The 14,869-nt window shown below is 35.2% G+C and overlaps 1 non-coding gene across 1 annotated transcript; it reads left to right on the top strand.

The window, feature by feature from the left end:
* The first annotated feature begins 3,662 nt into the window (after positions 1-3,662).
* Positions 3,663-3,769, top strand: LOC141676131 (small nucleolar RNA R71). Its single transcript, XR_012556737.1, has one exon. It is a non-coding gene; the product is annotated as a small nucleolar RNA R71 (small nucleolar RNA).
* The last annotated feature ends 11,100 nt before the right edge of the window (positions 3,770-14,869 follow it).

Genomic DNA, 14,869 nt, shown 5'->3' with positions numbered 1-14,869 from the left:
GATTAAAACTTAATATTTTTACTTAGGGATTTTTAATTTAGAACGATCATGATCCCATCATAAAGAGATTCCCAATTTTTCCTTGAATAAAATACATCAAATCAATACTCGTCAATGGTTTGATTTCCAGGTAGTGGAGGAGTAACATCGGTCTTGCTTAAAACCCACAGCCTTACAAGTTCTATGAACCCGTTGTTGACAAAATAGCCCCATGTCAGAAATAAAGAAAATTCATATTTTATTCTGTGTTTCATAAACACGAGAATCTCATGATCGTTTGTTAATTTTAAATCTTGAGTCGTTACAGATTTTATCTTGTTTAAAGGCATGGCATGGGTGATGTATCTAATACATACATGCATCATTAATCTAATTAAAACATGCATTTTCTACTCTACACATACTATTTATATATCATATGAAAAGTGCGTAAAGTAAACGTGCAATAGTTATGGCCCAATCCTATGTGATCTTTTCAGGCTAATGAAAAGATCAAGGTCAATCTATGGTGTAAAAATAACTATTACATATGTCTTCTCTGTTGCTTCCATTGTCTCCTTGGCCTCCATAGGATGCCTCCTCTTTCCCTTGTCCTTCTTGGATGTTACATTAAAAATTATACTAATGAACTTACAAAAGAACTCGAGTTACATTCGAGATAAAACAACTACAAATAGAAAACGACATGCAAGTCGTATTTATTACAAACCAAAAGAATAAACCATTACAACTAAGGTCTTAAGGCCATAACTATGCACCATGCTCAAGTAACCATTAAAGAACATGATAGATCATATAAAGATGACATAATATTTATCACTTATCATGATCCAATCAAGAATAATAAATAAGTAAAGCATATGTCATAAACACAAATTAAAAATGAAACCCTAAGAATGCTAGCAAAACAATGACATCAGAGCTACGTGTATAAGGGGCTGATTTGGTTACGTGTTTATTATATTTTTACAAGTATGCATGTATGATGAGTCTGCCATGATAACAGTTATCTTATATCCACAGGTCCCAGGATCGAAACTTGGCTCTGATACCATTGTCAGGTTCTGAAGGCATAAAACGCAGCGGATAAACGTAAATAAAATAAAAATTTTGAAACCCAAAAACAGGATCCATGTATAATTATGGGCAAATTATGGAGATAACGAATCATACCTTTCAAGAGCTTAACTTTCACGAACTCAACGGAGATCCTAGCTATCACGCTTTGTGTCTACCTCTCGGAGAAACACCTCTATGGTATCCACACGAGCACCTTCACGAACATCTCACGAACTTGACTACGGAATGGATGTACTAGCCTCCTTCTTGACGATCTGAATTGCCTCTGCCTCTCTTTGCTGCTAGGGTTTTCTCAAAAACGTACAAGCCTCTTTAACCTATCATTATGTATTTATAATGGCTGATTAAAAAGGCCCATAACAGCAAAGCCCAACCCTAGTAGGTATTGGATTAAATAATAAAAACGATTTTCTATTATTTAATTAATAACTAAGTCATACTTAATTATTACGGGCAAAAACATTCCTTTTAATTCGAATTTATATTATCTCAATTAAGTCTTACATAATTATAATAAAATTCAAATAATCATCAATTAATTTAAATCCATAATTTTAAATTAACTATTCCATTAAGTGCTCTATTTGTGCGACCCTATAGGCTATTATTTAATTGGCAATAATTTTATTCTCTAATAAAATTATAAACAATGAGCGGTATCTAGTAATACATCATTGTTACCCAATTAAACAATAATTAAATCGTGATTAGATAAAACCTTTCGTGATTAATGTTTTTCATGTAATATACTCCCTTTAACCATACATATTATAGATTAAACTCGAGGTATGTATTTAGTCATCCTCTTCAACATTTAATCCGGGTTTACTTGATCCATGAGTAGATTATCAAGACAAATCATTATTTGAGCATGGCTATGCTTTTATAATCTCAATCAAGAGGCCAATAATATCTCTCCTAATTATAAGAGGGTTAAATCCTTTATCTATCATTCATATTTCTCATACGACTCATGATATACCCGATGTCCACTTTTATCATCACCCGATCAAAAGTAACTTTTAATGTAGTCAAAGTATATTAATCCTCGTATAGAAATATAATGATTTCAAGTCAAAGGATCGTTACACCATTATCACTGTGAGTCTTTCTTATGACTTTATTAAACATGAAGGATCTCACTGTGGGTCTGTCCAGTACCATGTACTCTCACATGTACCTATGTATTGACTTTAGTATCCCCATACTTATAACCAATGAGATGTGGTTATCTTGTCAAACAACATACTAGTCTATCTATGTATTATTATTGTCCTATATAATAATACTCGACTAGGGACCTTTAAGAATATGATATATTATATAATCTCAAGTTCAAGTCATATACTTAAACTATATAATTTGTATCATGATTCTAAGGACATTTATTATGCTAACAAAATATCGCAGTAATTAATGTCATAATAAATACATTTATTGAATGATCAACTGACATAAAGATTTAAAAGAATAATGTATTGCCTCTTGGGCACCTACACTAACATCTAAGTCATCAAGCTACACCTTTCGAGAAAGTATACCTTTCATAAACTTCTCATAACTAGGCATTTGTTCAAGAGCTTCAGCGAAAGGTATGTTGATATGAAGTTTCTTGAACACCTCCAGAAACTTCTCAAACTACTTATCCAGCTTTTTCTTCTGCAACCTCTTAGGAAAGGGAGGTGGAGGATAGATCCGTTTCTCCCCTGTATAGTGTGTTCAACAGTAGTCTTCTTTGGTTCCACCTCTGCTTCCTTCTGCACTTCTTCTTCAGCTACAGCTTCTTCATCCGAAACTTGAGAGTGTTTGGGATTTACAACCTTCCTATACCTCAATTTAATTGCCTTTACCTGCTCCTTAGCTTTCCTATTTCCTGGAACTTCAGTGTCACTAGGGGGTACCAGGTTGACGATTTAGCAAGGCATTGGCAATTTGTCCAATTTTATTTTCCAAGGTCTTGATAGAAACCGCTTGGCTCTTGCACATGAGCCTCAACTCCTCCAATTCAGATTTTTTATTAAACTGTTGTAGCTGGAGTAGTTGCCTTGGTGCATATTGCAGTTGCTGAAAACCAGGGGGGTTGTACTGCTTTGCTGGATACTGCTGATAAGGCTGCTGAACCGCATTCTGAGTGTTGCTCCAACTGAAGTTGGGATGATTGCGGTTATTAGGATGATAGATGGCTGGCACAGGTTACAGCAACCCCGGAAAGTTGCTCACGAACTGGGATGAATCACTAAAAATAGCACACTACTCCGTCTCATGGGCACCAGCACAAAGCTCACAAACACTAGTGATCTGATTAACTCCATAATTAGCCAAAGAATCCACCTTCATCATCAAAGCCTTAAGCTGAGCAGCTATAGCTGTAGTTGTATCTAACTCCAGAATTTCTGCTGCTTTGCCCTGAGATAGTCTCTGAGTAGGATTCTGGTATTCATTGGCAGCCATCAGTTCAATCAATTCATAAGCTTCATCATAGCTTTTAGCCCACAAGGCTCCACCTGATACTGCATCAAGCATGGGTCTAGAAGTAATATCAAAAACCATTATAGAAACAGTTAATGATCATCCAGTTAGGCATCCCATGATGAGGATACTTCCTAAGCATCTCTTTATAACGATCCCAAGCCTCACATAAAGATTCTCCATATTGCTAAGCAAATTTAGTAATTGCATTTCTGATTGCAGCAGTGTTCGCCATAGGAAAAAATTTGGTTAAGAATTTTTGAGCAAGATCCTCTCATTTGGTGATAGACCCTGGTGGTAGAGAATGTAACCAGCACTTAGCTTTATCCCGCAGAGAGAATGGGAAAAGCCTCAACTTAATATCATCTTCAGAAACTCTATTGAACTTGAAAGTGTCGCAGATCTCGATGAAATCTCTGATGTGCATGTTGGGATCTTCTGTCGGAGAACCCCCAAGCTGAACTGAGTTCTGTATCATCTGAATCGTGCTTGACTTGATCTCAAACGTATTAGCCGAGATGGTTGGTCGAACAATGCTAGAATGAATATCATAAATCTTCGGTTGAGAGTAGTCCATCAAAGTCTTTGGATTTGCTTCTGGTTCTCCCATTGTAATAAGTTCTTCTTCTTCTTTCTCAACTAAGATTTCTTCTTCAACTTTCTCTTCTACTACAACTTCTTGCTCAGCTTGATCCAGTGTTCTCTTACGAGACCGAGAATGCGTTTGCATACACGCTCGCTAGATTACCTGAAACATGTTAAGGAAATAAGTAAGTAACAATGTCCGAGTCACTGAATTTCAACGACCAATGATGAAAAACACATAAACTAAAAATTAACACCGAAGTCCCCGGCAGCGGCACCAAAAACTTGTTAGGGTTAGAACACGCGCTAATATTCACGCAAGTATACGCGGTCGCAAGTAATATAGAATAAATTCTAGTTCATTCCCATAGGGACTGGTTTAGGTTAATTTCAATCAATGTATCTATGCAACACTAGTATGATTATTATCCAATGCTAAGACGAATCACAAAATGAGGTTGTTTATAACTACAATTAACTAAGAGATTATATTAAAGAACATTAACTAAGAGATTAAAAAGATTTGAATACTATATGACACAAACATGGGATTCTAATTTCATTAAATACTTCATTCAATAGCCTTTTCGTTCTTAACCTTAGCATGTAATGATGATGACACTAATCAGATAACACGAAACTGATAAACGCCAACTTTCATTGTACGAATAGCATACTACCAGACATCCACAAAAGAGATAGAAGCTGAATAGACACCAATTATATTGAGACCCTATATGTCTATGAAATTTTACAATATAACGGTTTAATGCACAAGTTATCTATCGTGATTACATAGGGCAAGTAAGATGGTTAAAATTACCTACGAATCATGCATAACAAATACATGAACCTATGCTAGCATGGCAAGTTCTAAACCCTTAAATTCTTTTTCGCTTCATTAAAGATTAACATACTATCTTATAAGTTCACGATACTCATAAGACGAATAAGCACAACCAATGCTAGGTTATCATACAATCACCACACACTAAGGCATCGAAACAAATTAACTAAAGAAATCCATAAATAAATATGTTGAAACCCCACAATAACGATTAGCCTATAATCGAACTCATCATCAACGTGGGTTCCGATGAAAGCATGATATAATAAACATAGTCTTTATACTGAATAAATAATAAACCAAGTACGAAATAAAAGTATAGGTTCACGAATAAGAAAACTAGCATCCAACGTTACAACTTAAAACAAAGAATCACAAGTATAAACTAGATCTTCTTCGCCTTGGTTGAATTATGCTCTACGGTCTTCTTACGCCTTCTCTTTAAGCTCTGGTACATCTTGTTATAAAAAACAACCTTAAGTTATGTATATATAGCAGCCCATACAGAGTAGAAGTCCATCAATCGGAATCAAAAGAGAATCATGATTCTTTTATCTCGACCTGGCGCGACCGCACGCTTGACCAACGTGAGCGCACTGACTCTCTGGAGAATTTTTTAACTTGTTCTTTTCTTGCTGATTTGAGTTGGTCTTTTCACGAGCTTATATTCTGGTCATCATCCTAACACCAAATTAGCATCAAAATAATGCTAATTCACCTGTATTCCTGATAAATGCATGAAATGCAAAAACACATTAAAAATACTAACAACTCGAGTACGAAACACCAATTCAAAATTTTACGGAGCGTTATAAAGTGTCATAAATGCCTCTCAACACTCAGCTTCATTCATAATCTTTTGTTGCTATTCTTTAACATCTATTTTATAAGATATCAATATGGCTTGATAGTCCTGATTGGACATGTCTATTGTGAAAAGCTGTTGTGTGATGTGGGTAAGTCCAGTAAGTTGATCAACCAAGAAGTCATTCATTATAATGGGTTGAGCTTGAGCATCTTGAAGCCATTCAGAGATAAGATGTGATGGTGGTTGTCAAGTGTTTGATGCAGAAGGTATGTTTATTTGGGTTGAGGTTGATGATTGAAGTTCAGTGACATTATGTGGCGCCCTCCAAACCCGGGTCAGAAGTTTGGGGTCCACAACACATATACAATATATAAACCTGAATAAGAAATATTATTTGCAATGACCCTGCTTTACATAACCATGGATCACAACAGGTTAAGGTATGAAAACAAGCCACAATCCTAACCTTTATTACAACATACCAAATCCCAACTAATTTAACTTAAAATTGATAATAAAATCATTCTTACAATCTGACTATCTCTATACCGCATGAAGCTTCTGCTAGCTCGATTCAACTCAACTGGAACCTTAGCCCGCACTTTGGACCGAGGAACTTCACTATCATCCATATTCTTTTTAACTGTAAAATATATAAAAGAATCGCAAGGGTGAGCTAACGAGCTCAGCAAGTCATAATAGTGATCACTGAGGTTAAACAATGACCAAATGAGATGATTCAAAGGAATCAAGTTTCTTTTTAACTAATCATTAGAAATGGATATTCATTTTAAGTTTTTAAAAAAACCAAGGTTAGGCTGCTGATCAGTCACGCACTAACCCCGAGCAAGCATACAACACTGCTCTAATTACTGGATCCAAGGCACACATTGGCCTAACTTGACCATTGGTATGGTCTGACCACGAATCTGGTCCACATATATAAAAACTATCCAATCCTAAAGCAGTTCAATATGATAACAAGATGATTCAATAAAACAAGATCATAATCAATAATGTTTAAACATTTGTATAAAAACGAAAGAAAACTCATGGATATCACAAGGGTATATCTGGTTATGTATAAGAAACGATTTTCTAGTTTGTAAAATGATCAAGTATTTGACCAGTAATGATTTTTCGGGATATGGTTCTTTGATGTTATAAAGAATGATTGGAATATAAAAGTTTTAGTGTTTCAAATCATTCTCTTTCAGTGTTTGGGTGGTTGGTAGTTATACTTTTGAAGAGTAGTATTATATTTGTATGGTTTGGTGTCTGATGATCAACAAAGGATGGGTTACAAAGAATGAGGCTTATGGCTCAAGATCAAGAAAATCAGGGTTCAAGGTTCAATGGTTTAAAGCTCTTGCAATGTAAAACAGGAGTTATTTTGGATAATAACGACATGTTATAAAATAGTTCAAAAACATTGTTATATATATCTTGCAGAAAAGTTCAGAAATAATTGCCTTACAAGGCTTTACAACTATTACTGATCAACTCTGAGCCGACTCTGCTGCTCAAGCTCTAACGTCCAACCACTAGATCCCATTGGATTCGACTTTGACACTCAGGTCTTTCTGTTGAAACTCTACTGAGCTCGTCGACTGACCACTATGTTATCTTTAGTCCATCGTCCACTTTCAGGTTCCCGACTATAACCTACAGGGTCGAAAGACCCTACGTTAGACATTCGATTATGCTTGACATAACCTCGCTAACAATCTACCCAAACGTTAACAAAACCCGACTCGTAACATATTTCATATAATAGTACACGTGTCACTTAGGGTTCACGTTCTTGAAAATCGGTCCGGTGCTAGTTTTCAGAAAATACGTATACTTGTCATTTTACGAGATTAGGGTTACTGAGTTTTGGGGCGAACATTCAACGCAACACACAATCAGGTTTTGTATAAAACATACATATATGTATTTACTTATACTCGCTCGACGTCCCAATAATCCTCGGATACGCTCTCGTATTTCCGTAGTTCGATTTCCCGGAAATCGGACAGCGTCCCCTTTGTTTATCGGACTACCCGTCAAAACATCATCGACGTCAATAACAAAAATCACAATCCAATTTTCACAATTCCACAACCATTCCCATAGGAAACTAATTACACCACTCATTTTATTTATTTTATAAAAATTAGGACTCAGAATAAATTCATCACCGTCCACCGTCGGCTCGCCGAGGCTCATCGCCGACGGCGGTAAAATTCGCGGGTTCCCGATTAAATTCGGGTTTCCAACGCGAATTCCACCGATTAACAGAAAAATATTTTCCCCGCACGAAAAATAATTTATTTCACGGACATTAATCATTTATTTCCTGCGAAATTAATAAAACTTGAATTAGGAATATACCGAACCACAGCAACACAACAAACAATTCAATCACAGGAAATTACACGCGCATCCACGCGCCACCATCCACACACACGCACCCAAATACAATACAACACACACACGAATTCACATACACACACACACACACCATATTACACACAGCGAATACACACATATATATACAGGGAAAGGAAGAAAAGAGCAACAGGGAGCCAGACCCGATGATAACAACCGGAAACAATCGGAAAAATAAGGAACCAAGGCGGCGAATTTCAGAAAATGGCGGGCTTACCGGAAAAAGAAAAAGAGGCGGCGTTTACAGAAATAAGAGAGGAAAGAAGAGATATAATAGGAAGATTGAGAGGTTACAGATAAGGACACGAGCCGCGGTAAAGAAATGGAAAGGATGACATCGCCGGGGAAGGAAACAAAACGAGGGGAAATAAGCTGATAGCCAAGAACAGAGGAAAAAAGCTGTGCTTTGTTGTTTGTTGTTGTTTTTTTATATATAATAACCCAGCATTATCAGAACAACACGTGTCAAACGAACTGATAAAAAGGTGACACGTATCTGGTTTTCCTTTTCTGTCCCGTTCTGACCCGCATTTTGGATTTTTTTTTAACGAACCATATGGCCGATAAATAAAATTTGAAAATTTATCAAAATAATATTAAAATTCTCGGAATGCTTAAAAACTAGTAGAATAAATTTTCATAATTTTTAAATCACTTTTGAGTCGCTCTTACATACCCATAATTCATAATTAGCGAACCGAGTTGCATTTAAAATAAATTCAGAACACTACGAAAATAGTCTTACAACGTTAAAAATATCCCGAAGTTTATAAAAATATAAGTTCCGAAATTTTAAAACAATTTTTAAAATACAATTTGTACCCGCTTTTTAACAATTAAACGAAACAACGCGCGAGTGAAATTAATCCCGAAAATTTCCAAAATAATTTTAAAATTCTTAGAATATTATAAACTTGGTAAAATATGAATTTTGTGATTTTTGAAGAATTCTGGAATTAAATATGGATTTTACAAATAAACACAATCAGAAAATCATTCAAAAATAAATAATTAATAAAATGTTGATTTCTCAATTTTATAAAATCCTGAAAATAATTATTGTAATTATAAAACTATAAAAAAATTTTAGAGACATTCCAAATATTTATGCAAATAAATTTACACTAAATCCACTTTTAAAAGTGAAACAATTCAATACAATTTCTTAATTAATCACGCGAACAACTCTGTATATCATAAATCACACCTAGATAATAATCAAACAACACATAGCGGTCAAAACCAATACACATATTTTATTTAATAATTTCCATAATAATCACATTTTTAAATAATTCAAGAATGCACGGGTCGTTATATCCTGCCCCCTTAAAAAGATTCTATCCTCAGAATCTGGTCTAATTACATAAGTGAGGATATTTGTCAAGCATATCTGACTCTAGTTTCCAAGTAGACTCTTCTACTCGAGGATTTCGAACGTACTTACTATGGATATACTCTTATTTCCAAGAACTCGCCTTTAACGATCAAGAATTTGGATCGATCACTATATGTAGAATAAACTTGGACAAGAGCCCATTGGTTCCTATTTCTATACTCATATTCTCTCTCGATACAATTTCGCCTTCTTTCTTTGTCTACTCCGAGCTGCTTCAAGCAATATTACTACGCTCTTGGTGTGCTGAATTAACTGAGAATTAGACAACTTTCTTTCTCCCACTTTATGTCTAAAAAAATGGGGACCTACACTTGCGTTCACATAAGGCTTGGTAAAGTGGAATTCTAAAGCTGATATTGACAAATTCAATCTCTCAACATACCTTATATTTCCTAAATCGCTTCCTCGCTCTGACCCTTTGTTTAAGGAGGGTAGGCGGTACTTATTTTCAACTTAGTATCCAAACATTTAAACATCTCTTACTCTTTCCCATCAGTTAGGGCCGAAAAGTAATCTCATATATTCACTTATTATCACCTTCAAGTATTTGAACTTTATATTCCACTCCTTCCAATTCGTTTATTAACTCCTCGGTGATCTTGATTACATCCAATCCTTTCTGTCGGCATAAAACATCTGTTACCATACGGCTTTGCTTAAGTAGTTGTTAATGGATTAATTCAGAATCTTTTGTTAACCTTAGTCAAAATTTCATTCTCGAAGACTCAACGTATAGTTGCTTTCCTTCGGATTTTTGAAGAAAATCCTTGGGCATTCCACACAGACTTCCTTATTCCTTGAATAACTGAGGATGTTATCAATAAATACAGTTTGCTTATCTGAGTACTCCTTATACACCATATTTCTTAATTCCTTATAATCAACTGATACATTTATTATTTCGTATAATATCACCAGAGCTTGTAATGTTCATAACTCATTTTAATCGTAATCTCTAATATGTTCTCAAGTCAGGTCTTAAGTTAATTCCCGAGACATAACACACTTCTTAGATTAAGTCTCATAGGTAATCAATCCTCATAGGGGTCACTTATTCTTATTCGTTGTTTTATTGAACTCCCGCTAATCAGTACATAATCTCATAATTTTATTCCTTTTCTCCCTTAACATCACTGGTACACTTCACGATTCGCCTCTTGTAAAGTTACTTCCTGAGTCTGCTTTATCCACTAGGCTTTCCAATACTTCGTCTTAACACTTTGACATGTCCAACACTTCCTGATCTATCTTGAAATTTCCTTCTTATACCTGGTTATCACTATTTTTCTTTAAACTTCCCTATATCTTGGCATCTCTTCTTTATCTCGTGAATTCATGGTAGAATCTCATTTCTTAATTCTTTTAACTGTAGCACCTAAGTGCTGGAAGAAGACCTGGGGATATCGTGCTCGTTCTTCTAGGCATATAAATTTCCTTTTATTAACTGCTAACATCATACTCCATTATCTTCTCTTGATATCTTCTTATCTTTTCTTATCAATTCTGACTGAAAGGTCATGCTACCCATCTTTGCTTCCTTTAGATTATATATTTGACTTCCAACTCCAACATCTAAAATTCCATAGATAATTCTTCCGATACAATTCTATGTTTGTTTTCTCCTTTTTGCTTATCGCCTGCCTCTACATTTGCCTTTCCTCGTGAGTACATACTTCAAACTTTTATGGTCCGTATAGATCTTACACTTTTCTCCATACATATCATGTTTCCCAATCTTTCAAAACAAATATTGGTACTATTAGTCCCAATTATGAGTAGGATACTTCTGCTCATAAGGTTTCGGTTGTTTGGATGCATATACAATAACTTTACTGTGCTGCATCAACACACATCCTACTTTCTTATGAGAAGCATCACTATAAACTACCAAATCTCCTCGATACTTTCAAGGTGATAAAGAAAATGCTATAATCATTCTTTTATTTAACTCCGCAAAACTTTCTTCACCTTTCTCTACTTTATATAACTTTTTGCTTTTTCCTGGTTAGTTTCGTCAAAGGTATTGCAACTTTCAAGAAATCTTGTACCAATTTTCAATAAGAACTGGTCTATGGTAAAACTTCTTACTTTTGTTGGTGCTTCTTGTCTTTCTTTATTCATAGTAACTTTAATTTCTGCTGGATCCCCTTTGATCTCCTCCTCACTGACTACTTATACTTTCTACCATTACAACTTTTACCTTGTAAACTTTACATACAACTTCTTTCTTCTCCGACTCCCCAGTTGTCATTAAATGCTTCGCATGGTCCTCCGTTGACTTTAAGTAACACAAATACAACCCATCCAGATATTCCTTAAAGATTCCGTCCATCAAGTTCTAATATTATTGGTATATTGATTAATTCAAATGATATCACTAGAACTTTATAGCAGCGGTACTCAGTTATGGAAATTATCCTTGATATGTCCATAGGTTCAATCTCCAATTGATAACGCCTAAATCTTAAATCAATTTCAGAAAATACTTTGCTTCTTCTGTTTGATCAAACAAATTAGTAGTTCGAGATAACAGATACTTACTCTTGATAATAAACTTGTTGAGCTTTCTTTAGTCGATGCATACTCTCATACTTCCATTTTCTTATTAACAATTAGTAACGGTGCATCTCACGGGATACACTGGGTCTAATCGCTTCTTTTTCTAGTATCTCTTGCATCTGCTTTGCTAACTTTCTCATTTTAACTGGTTCCATTTTGTGTAAGGCCTTGGTCACTGGCTTCGTCTCAGGTGCTAAGTCAATCACGAGCTTCATTTCTCTATCTGGATGAAATGTCGATAACTTATCCGGAAACATATCTTGAAACTCTTTAATTGCTATAAAATCTTCAATTTTGTTTGCTTCTAACTTTTATTTATCTCATAATCACCATAATGCTCACATCTTGATCACCATAATCATCGTTAACAAATTCTTTACCTTCCTTCTTCCTTTATACCTCATCATATTCTCCTTCGACGTCTTCAAGACTATCTCTTCATCACGACGGTTCGTCTGGGCATCATACTTAAATATTTTAACGCAAAAAGTATTCACGATAATCATTCACATCACCACATCCGTATTCTGAATAACATATTTCACAGGAAAATCGCAATTTCTCGTTCACGGAGACGTATTCCTCATTGGAGTAGATTCCCTTGATTCTTAGTATATCCCTGACTGGGCTAGCGATTTGCATTTCTCGTCATATGCCCTTGTTTGCTTTCCATGCATGAGAGGTAGATGGGACTTTTCCCGCTTGGTCCATAATACATTGATTTCTGTTGGAAAAACTCTTGCAAAGAACGACAGTACAACGAAACAACTAAAAGGATTCACAATTCAACAAAATTAGAGTTGAAAAGAAAGAAGAATCAAGGATTTGAATATGAATGAGACAACCACATTGGTACTTAAGATGGCCAGTCTTTCATACCATCTGGCATACAACACATGATTAGGTGGCGTCCCACCCGACTCTTCGTTATTCTGACAAAGTGTCTCACCATAACACTGTTTGTCCCAATCAGAAAGCAGAACTTGAGGGAAGTAAATAAATTTGAAAGGAATGGAATATCCTCTTTTTCGATATCATAGAAAAGAGTTCATTGGAGAAAAGAAGTTCATACATTTTTAGGAATTGAGAAGGAATATACGCTGTAATATTGGAAGCTAAAACGATACCATTGGTCACCACCCATATTTCACTTGTATTCATCTTTCGAGCTTGTTCGATCACATCCCAATTGCATCATATAGCAACTTTAGAGGGTACACTGAAATGCTTTTGCAAATTAAGCATTATGGTAAATTCCTACTTGTCACGTCTCGCGTCTTTAATATCGCACCCACACGGATAGTACTTTAACAATTCGATCATAATGGCATTCCTTACCAGGTAACTTCAAGATTCCTCTTTTAATTTAGAATAACCACGTACCATTCGACATAACGATTCTTTTGTTAATAATATTCTGCTTTTAGAGAGGTCTGGAAATCTTTCCAATCTTCTGCGATCACGCTCCGGCTTCTGCTAAATCAATGAGTTCTTCGAACTCTGATAGTCCTAATAATTGAATGTGTAGTTACTCCGTACGCTGATTCTGTTGTAAATTTTATCAAACAATACTTGCACTTTACTATTAGCAATAATCAACTTCTTCATAATCATAGGTTACTTCGTTCTCGAAATTAACAATACTAAGTCTGAAACAGCATCCTTCCAGGTAATCCGGGCTTTCTAACAAACAAGAAACTCAAATAGTAACTTGACAACCAAGGTTTAAAACTTATTTTATTCAAAAAGGCTTTTAAAAATTTTGTAAGGGAAAATCTTTTTCGAAAACTTGTTTAAAGAATTTTGAAAATCACAAATCTGGTTGTCCTTACTATATGAGTTGGTTGTTGCCCTTCCTATCTATCACAAGGTACCAAATTAAAGAAACAATCACATAAAGGTTCATTCACTTCAATCTACCTTTCTCCTTCATCGTGTCCATTTGCCTTCCTTAATCGACGAAACTTCAATTATCGTTGCATATTATCTTATTTATAGCTTCACATCAAGGCTTCCATACTGGTAATACTCCCGTTATCAACTTTGCAATCGTTAAGTGGAACAGACTATCCAATAATCAACAAGTCGGCTAATGCCATATCACCTTATTGCTATAAATATATCATATCATCATAATACCATTAATTATCTTCAAGAAAGCTCCAGAACCATAATCTCCTATAACTCTCTTTTCAATACTTATCTACTCCATTCCACAAGCTAGTCATGGGTGGTCTAATCACTAATAGCTTCTTTTAATCTGATAACAACTATGCTTCAGAACACCTGAATCTTCTTTCTAGACTTCTTCTCACCTTTATTTATATCTCAAGTACTCCCCATTCACTGTAACTCCCGAATCCATCCTCGTAGGTACTGTTGCTTTATAGGACAAGTTTTAAACCGAGGGTATAGAACAGAATGTAGGGTAAACTAAAGAGATACACTTACAGCCGAATGTCCAGTAAAACAAAATTAAACAGATGGAGGTTCTTAAATAGGTAGTCTCGTGTCAAAAGGTGGTAAAATAGCGTAGAATAGCTTGAAGAGATGCAACTGTCATAACGGAAGGTAGTACCATTAACACTGATGGAAGAACAAGGTGCAAATCAAATCTGATAGAAGATGACAATCCTCGAACGGAAAACTCCAAACAATCAGATGATGCATGGAAATCAGGATCTGCCAT

The sequence above is a fragment of the Apium graveolens genome, chromosome 7 (genome assembly GCF_009905375.1).
Source record: "Apium graveolens cultivar Ventura chromosome 7, ASM990537v1, whole genome shotgun sequence".
NCBI lineage: Eukaryota > Viridiplantae > Streptophyta > Magnoliopsida > Apiales > Apiaceae > Apium > Apium graveolens.
This window is presented reverse-complemented; position numbering and strand designations above follow the sequence as displayed.